This window comes from Papaver somniferum, chromosome 11 (genome assembly GCF_003573695.1).
Source record: "Papaver somniferum cultivar HN1 chromosome 11, ASM357369v1, whole genome shotgun sequence".
Classification (NCBI taxonomy): domain Eukaryota; kingdom Viridiplantae; phylum Streptophyta; class Magnoliopsida; order Ranunculales; family Papaveraceae; genus Papaver; species Papaver somniferum.
In genome coordinates, this window is record NC_039368.1 from 123,658,735 (window position 1) to 123,669,027 (window position 10,293).

Here is a 10,293-nt window from a genome sequence, read left to right on the forward strand (position 1 = left end):
GTGATTTCCCTCTAGTAGGTCTCTTCCAAGTAAGTTCTTCCCTTTTTTCATTCTCAATTTACTATTTTAAGCAAGTATGGTTGGAATCGAAGGGATGCTAAATAATCTAAGAAAATGCCTGAGGTCTTTTCTCAAAAGGCTATTACCCTTAAGGAAAAAGGAGAATCAAGTAATAAAATATCTTGTAGAAAATTACTTTTGTTGATGAAGAATGCTCCAAAACCTATGATAAAATTCTCTCTAGAGGTTTTATATTTGAAAAGAATTTGGTCAAGGAGTATGTGGATATTGATGAATTATCTTGTTCTAAAAAGTACTAATCTTTGTCACATCTTTGATGGACATGGTGAAGGACTTGATGTTCCCACAAGATTTTATGCTAACATTCATGATGTTGATCTTGAGAAATTGTTCTTTAGAACTAATATTGGATAAAGAGTCATTTAAATTGATAGGGATTTGCTAGCAAGCCTTACAAGTATACCTATGGTAAACTTCTCCTTTCCTGGACAAAGGGAAGATAAGCCCTTCTTGTAAAAGTATTTCGTATAAGCTCATTGGTAGAAGTGTTGGTTGGAAAGATAGAAATTTTCCACTTTCCATGTCTTTGAAGATTTTTGGGAAAGTTGGGATTCCAAAGATTTGTCTTTCGACCAATGATTATTCTCGTTGGAGGTGAGACTTCGTGGAAATAGTTTACTTCCTTGACTTGGAAATTCAAGGTCTTGAAATTTGTGGTTGGATCATACAACAAATGACCACCATAACTCTTTATGACAAGAAATTGGGTTTTCCTTGTTTAATCGAGAGTATTTGTAAAGCCTTCAAGATTGCTCTAATTGATACTTCTCTTAGTAATCTCTCTTCCATTTTCAAGTCTACTGTTCGAGGGATGAGAGTGCATGATTATTAAAGGAAAATGAGTTCATCTCTGCCCTCGATCGGTTCTTGTGATCCTACCTCCTTGGGTTTTTCACGAAGTTCTCAGGAATATAACAAAAAGGTGCAGCAACAATTGGGATTGTTTGCTACAAAATTCTCGAGATCGAAGATGATACTGAAAATATTCGAGACTCATGGATTGACTCTGAAAGTGAAGATGATGCTTAGCTCCATTAATTACTTCTCCCTTTTATTTTCTAGTTAACTGCTTGTAGGAATATTTATTTTTATTGTTTTAAGGAGGAACACTAGCTTTTTTAGTAGCACATTTATGTGTTTTACATTAGTTATTCTAAATACTATTGATTAAAGGTTATATATTTAAATTTTATTTTGGAGATGGTTGCAATACCTAATATTTATCGACTATCATGTGTATTTCTTATTATGTAAGATTGGTTCTTTGCTAACAAGTTTATGGTAATTCGGACGAATATTTCATATTCTCTCATAGGTTAAGCTCTTAAATCTTCGTGTTTATTGATAAAAAAGGAGTAAACTATTTTGAGAATTGAGATATTGATCTTCCCACGATTACACTTTGTGAATATTATAGGGACTCCATATAATATTCTTAGTTGTCGTCTTTCCTCCCTGAAACCATAACTGGGAGAGAATAAGATCGAGAACTTTAATCTCTACGTATGTACATGGATAAAGAGGATACCATCATCACATTGATTCATATCGCTAAAATTGTAGTCCTTGTTCATAACTGGCCCAGAGAATATTTTTGTCGATGATTATTTTTCTCACGAAAGTAATATATCTTAGTGCCTCTGACATTAAGATCGTTGGTTATAATTTCTTTGTTCATAATTGACGAGAAAAGAAAAAAATATATTTAGGAAAATAATTTTACTTGTAAATTTGTTAATGTCTAAGAAAATTATTTTCTTGTAGTTAGAGAAAGGTTGTTCATGTTGTTCTTTTAGGAATGACATCAAATGGGAGAGAGTTCATTTTGAACTTCTGCTTAATTGATATATCTTTGTGGTGAGTGTGGTTGTGGAATTGTAGGTGATGATTGTAACTTTATGTCTCCTTGATAAAGACGCTAAGTTTACTTGGTGAAATCGTCTAAATAAAGATCCGGTATGTTGTCTCTAGTCTCGATAATTCTTTTGTGTAGTTTATTATGATCCATTGTTATTCACCTTTGTCAATTTGTTGACAAAAATGGGAGAATCATTTAATACTATTATATTATAACATATGAATTTTCGGAGCATTTTGTAAGGGGGAGTGGATTATCAACTATATGTTTTACCTATTATGCAAAAAAGGTAAGTAAAGATTATGGGAATATGATAAGTGCATAATTCATATGATTTTAGTGTCCATTCCATACTTGTTTTAGCTATTATTCTTGCATATTTTCGTATTATTACTCTTGTTTGCTCTTATTTGCCTCTATTAGGTGACTCATCCAAAAGGAGATACAAAAGATCTATGAAGAGAAGTATTCCAAGTATCCAAATGCCTAAATCCAAGAGTAGTGGAAGAAGTGCGACGAATAGGAGAACAACGCTCAAAATCAAGAGAAGGTCCAAAGACCAATCTTACCTCATTCAAATTAATGATTTATCATCATTATCTTGAATATAATTGAAATATAAAAAGAATACAAAAATAATGAGGTCATTCCGAGTTCGGATGAAGAACTTGTGGCCAAAACAAGCTTTTATTGAATACGAAGATAGTAAAGTTCGCGGACGGGTTTCATACTTTAATTCCGAAAATTTATACTGGAATTTGAATTCGCGAACTTAGCAAGTGGAAAACGTGTATTAATACCTTGGAAAGCCTAAGGGCACGTTTGGATTCGTTATTTTGTTATTTCGGGTCGGGTTCTTAAACCAAACTAAATACGTGAAGGCCAAGCAACGTAAACCTATAAAAAGGTATTAGGTTATGTGAAATCATATCACATCATTAGGTCACGAAATTTTTAGGATTTGGAGAGAAGAATCATCATACGGAGCGATTATCAATCTAACATTATCTCTTTATTTTTCTCATATGTATATCATGGATGTTTCTACATCCATGAGTAGCTAAACACCTATTGATTGAGGATGAATTATAAGTTGTAAACAAAATTTGAGTTATTATATTAATCCACTTTTAAGTTCTTCATATGATTATCGTTTGTTTATACTATTATGAATATTTATTATTGATTGATAGATTGTTTAAATGGCCAACTAAATTGATTTGTTGATTCAATCTATTGCTAGTATTAAGTTAGGAGATAAGTAATCGTCGAATAACTTGTACGCAAGTAGAGAACACAAAAACTTGCAGAGGGATTCCGTGGAGCAATTCTGTGTATAAACAACACTAAAAATTCGATCTTGATCTAAGAGTCTAACTAGTAAGATCAACCTATAAATTCACAAAAGATAAAGCATTCAATTGGATTACACCTTGAGTGATCTACTACTTGGTGGTTCGTTGAATAGAATCTGGTAGGCGAGAACTTCCGCATCCAGTGATATAAGGAATTTAGGGGATAACACTGGGGGCCGTCAATGGTTCCGGATCTTCCCGGGTATCACTAGACCCGGACCCTACTTATTAAGGTCGGGTCCGGTTCCTAAATTTGCGGACCCAGAACCGGACCCGTTTAAAATCCCGGGTACCCGTTGGGTATTAAAAAAGCTATAAAAAAATCTTTAAAACTTAATTTCTTTCTCTTTTTAACTTGGATCTAAATTATTTTTATAAAAATTTATTATTATTTCTAATATTAATTTACTGAATAAATATTTAATGTAAGAAAAAATAAAAAACTGAAAAAAATTCAAAGCCGAAACTAGCAAAATACCTATAATTTTGCTAAAAAGATGAATAAAAGGATAAATAACCGGGTACCCATTACCCGCGGGTACCCGGCGGATATTACCTGTTTGGACCCGTTAATATTCGGGTCCAATCGGGTAATTACCCGTTGGGTCTTAAGTTGCTAATGGGTCCAACTTTTGGACCCAGAACCGGACCCGAATCTAGCGGGTCCGATTCCGGGTAATGGGTACCCATTGACAGCCCTAGATAGCACTGATCTAGCTGTTATTCTGCGGTTGGTGATAACCTATGATTAACGACGAGTAGGAAACTATAATAACTCATTGAAGGTTTATTAACGAAGAAGGATTCATCGATCATATCTCTCTTTATTGATTACAATACGACTTTATTTGATTTGATTATTTACTTTGTTCGAAATCTAAAACAACCCCCCCCCCCCTTTTGTGACACTTTGACAACTAAAACTCACTGTTCTTCGTGGGAACGATCCTTACTTCCATTATACTACCAGTTAATTGTGTGGAAATAAGATTATTAATTTGTTGAGCCTACAACACCCATCAAATTTTAACGCCGCTGCCGGGGAGCAGTCGGTAGCTTTAGTTGTTATTTATTTTAATTTTATTATTGTTTTTAGAGTTTCTTTTTAATTTTTAATTTCTTTTTCTATATTTTTGTTTTAAGGTACTTAATCTCTGGCACCGAAATACATGGATACCAGAGGTGCGGTATTCAAACCCGTAAAGGAACGGTACTTCAGGCATGTCAGAAAATGCATCAACGAGAAGAAACTTATTCATCAACAATGGTGAACGACGTTGAAAAACCTCCACCACCACCACCTCCACCTCCGGAGAGGAAGACGTTGAGAGATCTAACATCACCATGTTTAGAATCTCAACCATTGTGTATTACGCTAACTGACGCAGTGGAACTTAAATCAAGTCTTCTTCATTGGGTTCCAAAGTTCAAGGGATTACTGATGAGTGCTAAAAAGTGCATATTTCTATATATTTTTCTTGGCATTTAACTCATCTTTTGTGCATTAATTCTACATTTTATCCCATATTCTGTATTTTCTTTGTTTTCAAGAATAAATATTTTTATTAACTAATTTTGCATTTTTAGGTAATAAATAAAGTTTGGATGAATAGCGGAGCAAAAAGAGCAGAAAAGTGGTGGAAGCCAAGAGGAATAACACAAGGAAGCCGCGAAGAATGTTGTGCGCAAGACCAGGAGGCTAGAACTGGGCTTGAAGAGGAAGAATTGTTCTTAAAGAAGATATGGGCTTGGCATACCCAAGGCCCAAAACCCTCATCCAAATCCATTTCCTATATCCATACCCGTTTTCCTTTCTAGCCGTCAGATTGGATCATCTCAGCATCATACGGTCGCAGCATCGCCAGTACATCAAAGTCTGAAGCTCCTGTCTAACACCACAGCACCTTACTCGATCTTGAGCCGTCAGTTTCTTTGTATTTTTGCATCCAACGGTCGCTCATGATCTGTCTCCATCTCGCCGTTAGATCCGTTCCAGAAGATATTATCCCACGTCTCATCTTCGCAAGACATCAAATCTTGATGTTCCCGACACACACCCTAACACCTAGGTCTATTACACCCAAACAAACATACCCTAAGCTATAACTCCATCGACCTTCTCTTTCCTTCTTCTTCCCCTCTTCTTTCTGCAACAACCATGTCCGCCTCAACCACTACCATGTCCGCCTCTGCCACCACCACAACTCTCACCAAAGACATCATGGCTCCTACCAACTGAAACCCACTCTTCCCCTACTCCTCTAGCTTTCTATAACATCAATTCCTCGATCTTTTCCTCTCACAGGAACCCTAGGTTAGGGGTTGATGAAATAGATGAGCTAGAAAAGCAATTAGGGCATGGGAAGAACAAGAGAAGACGCATGAAGAGGAATAGAGGCATGGGTGAAGAGTCATAATCATTTTCAGAGATTAGGTAAGATTTTTTTATCAAACCCTAATTTTTCTGACATTGGGGATTTTTTGGGGAAATCGATTGTATGTCGAAATTGAAGTATGGGTCACGTAGTAGGGTTCTTATCAGTAGATTAGGTTAGCCAATTTTGATTTTAATTGTATTTTTTAGCAAACCCTAATTTTGCTGATGTGGTACTGATTTGGGGATTCTTTGATTATAGCTTGTATGTATAAATAGGGGTCTCTGGGTGTTGTAATGGGGCATGCCTGGATTAGCCAGAGCACCACCAAGAGGACTGGACTAGCCAGTTCCTCAATTATCCATGTTCTGTGAATTTCAATTATAGTTCTTAATTCAGTTAATTTCAATTTCAAATGTTAATTATGTTCAGCATGTTCTAATTTGGTTTGCTGGGGTGGAGATGAAACCCTTAATCTTCTGCTAATTTGATTCATGTTCATGGAAGTGTTCTTGCTGTGCTTAATTGCTTAAGGGTAGATTTAATCTTTGTCCTACAACATATTACTTTCACCTTGTTTGTTATATGCAACCTAGGTAGTTGGAATACTTCTATGTTGCTGTGCTGCAATTCAAGCTTAAATGAATAGATTTATTATTTGATTAGTTGTGATTTAATCAGACAATTAATGCTTAGGATAAACACTTCAATTGTGATTATTTATCCATCTTCAGATCACCCTGGATAAATGGCAGACTTGTATCTTGTCCAACATCCATTACAAGGGACAAGAACATCACCGTAACTGAATTACTTAGCTAAGATTAGGTGGTGGATTCAAAAACCCTAGTAGTGTTCCCACAACTGTTTACTTTCATCTTCTTTTATTCACTACACTAGTTCACTGCCTTTGGCTCAATGCCATTGTTTCACAGTTATTCCTTGGTTCACTATCTCACTGCCACTTAGTTACTTGTTTAGATAACTTTAGCTTAGGAAGATTTCAACACACACCCTAGTCCCTGTGGAATGACCCGTATTTGCACACACATACTACAACTGACGACCGTGCACTTGCGGTATTACCGTAGGCCCGTTTCATTTCGCTTCAATTTTATACGCTTTCCCGGGCCCACCAAGTTTTTGGCGTCGCTGCCGGGGACTTGGTTGCTGTTTTGTTGAAGTTTTTCTTGTATCTTAGTTTGCTGTTTTTGCATAACTTGCTGTGCATCTTACTGTTTTGCATTGCATCTTAGGTTAACTGCATCTTAGTGTAACTTGCATTAGCATCTTGCATATTGCATATTAGTTTGCATCTTAGTTTGCATATCACTGCTGTATTGATCCCTCATTGCTTCTTTTTCAAGAGAAACTTACTTCTCTTTTTGAGCCAACAGGTGTTGCTGCTGCTGCTGCTTCCTGTTGCTGCTGCCAGCCTCTGCTGCTGCTGCTGCTACTTCTGCCTGCTAGGCTGCCCTGGTGCAGTTGGAGTGAACCTGGTACAGCTAGCCATTCTTGCTGATGCTGCCTTCTCCAAGCTGCCTGGTGCTGATGGGTTGACCCAACTGGGTTTCTGTTGTAAAGCCGAAGGAAAGCCAAAGCCCAACTGGGCCTCTCCAACAAAAGTTTAGGAAGATCCCAAGCCCAACTGGGCTTGTGCAACTTAAGAAAAGGGATAAAATCCCAACTGGGCTTCCCTCCAAAAAGGTAAGCCTAAACCCAAACCCAAATTTTTTGGGCTTGTAATTTTTTTGGTTTGTATTGTTATTCTCTTTTGGGCTTGTAATTGTAATTATCTTTTTGGGCATGTAATAATTATTTTAATTTTATTTCTTTTATTTATTTGGGATTGTAATAATTTTAGTTTTATTTTTATTTTCTTTTTTTATTTTTGTGGGTTTTTAATAATTAGTTTTATTTTTATTTCTTTCTTTATTTGGGCTTGTAATTTAGTTGTTTGTTAGGCTTGTAGTTTCTTTTAAACTAAAATTTGGGCTTCAAAACCTAACACAAAAAAAAAAAAAAAATTGCTTCTAATTTCAAAAACCAAATTTTTGCTCCCCATCTTTAAAAACCAAAATGGGCTTTGCCCCTTGCCTTTAAAAACCAAATTTTCATCAACCAAATAGTGGGATTTGTGTCACACTAGTTTCCTTTTTTTTAAATATGGTCCAACCTCATGCTCTCCATGAATACATGTTTCCCACAATAAAAATTCCATTATCATGTATTGTCTTACCTCAAACCAATAACCCTTTTAAAATAAATGCAAGCATGATACAAATACTTCCTATATTTCGAGGGTTCGATTCTGAGAACCCCTATACTCATGTAAGAGAGTTTGAACAAATTTGTCGGACTATGCAACCTGATCATATGTCTGAAGACTCTTTGAAATTGCGTTTGTTTACATTTTCTCCAAAGGAAAGGGCCAAAACATGGTTTTACGGTTTGAGACCACAATCAATCAACACTTGGGACCAACTCACAGATCTATTTTTCAAAAAATTCTTTCCACATCATAAGACCATCGCTATTCGTCAAAGTATCAATTGTTTTGTCCAATTGGATGAGGAAACTGTTTTTGACTATTTTGAACGTTTTAATGATTTGTTGAGCGAATGTCCACACCATGGATTTGAGAAGTGGAGACTTGTCGCTATCCTCTATGAGGGACTAGACTTTAAATCTCGAGCCATGGTTGAGTGTATGTGTAATGGTGAATTTCTTGATAAAACTGTGGATGATACATGGAAATGTTTAGCTGAGATTGTAGAGAAAACCAGTCACTGGGAATCCATTAGGGAAACTGAGACACTGTCACATGATATAGGTGGTAATGAATTGAACTTTTGAAATAGCATGTCTAGTCTTTCTCATGTGTATGATATTGAATATGAACCTAATCTAGAGGAACATGAGTTGACTAATAACACCACAACTGCTAATAGGGAAAAGTATGCATATTACTATGATGATGATGATGATAATGTTATGTTAGAAGAACATGTCTATGCTGAAAATGTTGTGGAACCTTTGGTTTCAAATACATTAGGCTTTTCTGCCCCGACCTTCATGAATGATATTTCTTCTAATATTCCATATGCATGTGATGTTGATACTGATTTTGATATTGTGCAATTATCCTGTGAAGAGCATGACTTAGGTAAATCTTCTGTTGACACTAATGATCCTATGCATGAAAACATAGTTGATGTGTCTGATTCCATACTTAAGCCACAATATATTGCTTCTGTTGATGATAATTTGAATATATCGGATAACCATGATTCTGAATTAGGACTTGTGCAAATTTTTTGTGATGATGAGCATGCTACACATCTTGAGTGTGACTTAGATAATGCTGATGTGACTGATAATATTGATACTGTTGATCTCATGCATGTGAGACACTTAGATGTCACTTTCTTGCCTAAGTCACAATCTGATATCCTTGCATCCTACCTAGATTTGGTTTGTAACAATATTGTCAAACCAATTTTCATGAGAATACCTAATCTAGGCCTGGAACTGTGTGCCTCTCAAGTCCTCTTGGACTATTTTGCATCTAAATACAATACTTTCGAGGAGCCACAGTTAGGATATGCATGTTTGCCCGTCCCTAGAAAAGTTCACTTTGAGTTAGACCTTGTACATGATGAACCCCCAAAACTGCGAGATTTTGTTTCCAAAATTTTATCCGTTGAAAAATCCAGGTTTGGGGGTAGCTCATTTTGTTTCACAGCTTCACTTGCATGCCTATCATATTATTATTGTGTGAAGCTGTTGAAACCTCTACACTTTGTCTTTTGGGTTGATCCTCAACTCTTTAGATTGTTAGTGTATGGTGAATTTTTTGTATATAATCCAGTAGATAAAAATTTTAAAAATCCTTTTGTTCCTTTTGTATATATTTTGCTAATCCAATATGATCTCGGCTGACATATGTTGGATTTTTGCCTTGAATAACAGAGTTCTAATCTTGCTTTCGCCGACATCCGGGTATTCTCTTTCCTTTTTCTCTGCCCAGCATGGTCCTATTCGTATATTATAATTTTATTCATCTTTTGAAACATTGAGGACAATGTTTAGTTTAGGTTTGGGGGTATAGAGTAGATACCATGATAATATGCCATAATCGAAAAATTGAACTCTTCCTTTTTGAAAAAAAAAATAATAATTAAAAAAAAAAATTGAAAAAAAAAAAATCATAAAAATGGAGCTCATTTACCTTGAAATGTTGACTCTTGTGCAAATATGTAATTATTAGGAGTCTTAGTCTAGATATTTAGGCACCCTGATTCTAGCACAATTCACATAGTGATAAGAAACTTGCACGCGCACGATCTACCAATACATGTATAGCCTCATCTTTGAGGTGTTCTATCGGAAGTTTTAGTTGCCAATCACTTTAGAATACTGAACGAAACTTGACTAGCTTGTTCTTTGGTTGGTTGGGATAGAAGGTGGAGGTTATATTAAGAAAGACAACCATCGAATTTAACTGGGTGCATCAAAAAGGGCTACCTCTTGCAAAGTGTCATGTAATTTTTTGTTTCTTTTTGTTATGTATCAAAAGTGTTAGCTTGTTAATTAAAAAAAAAAACAAAAAAAAAAACGATGT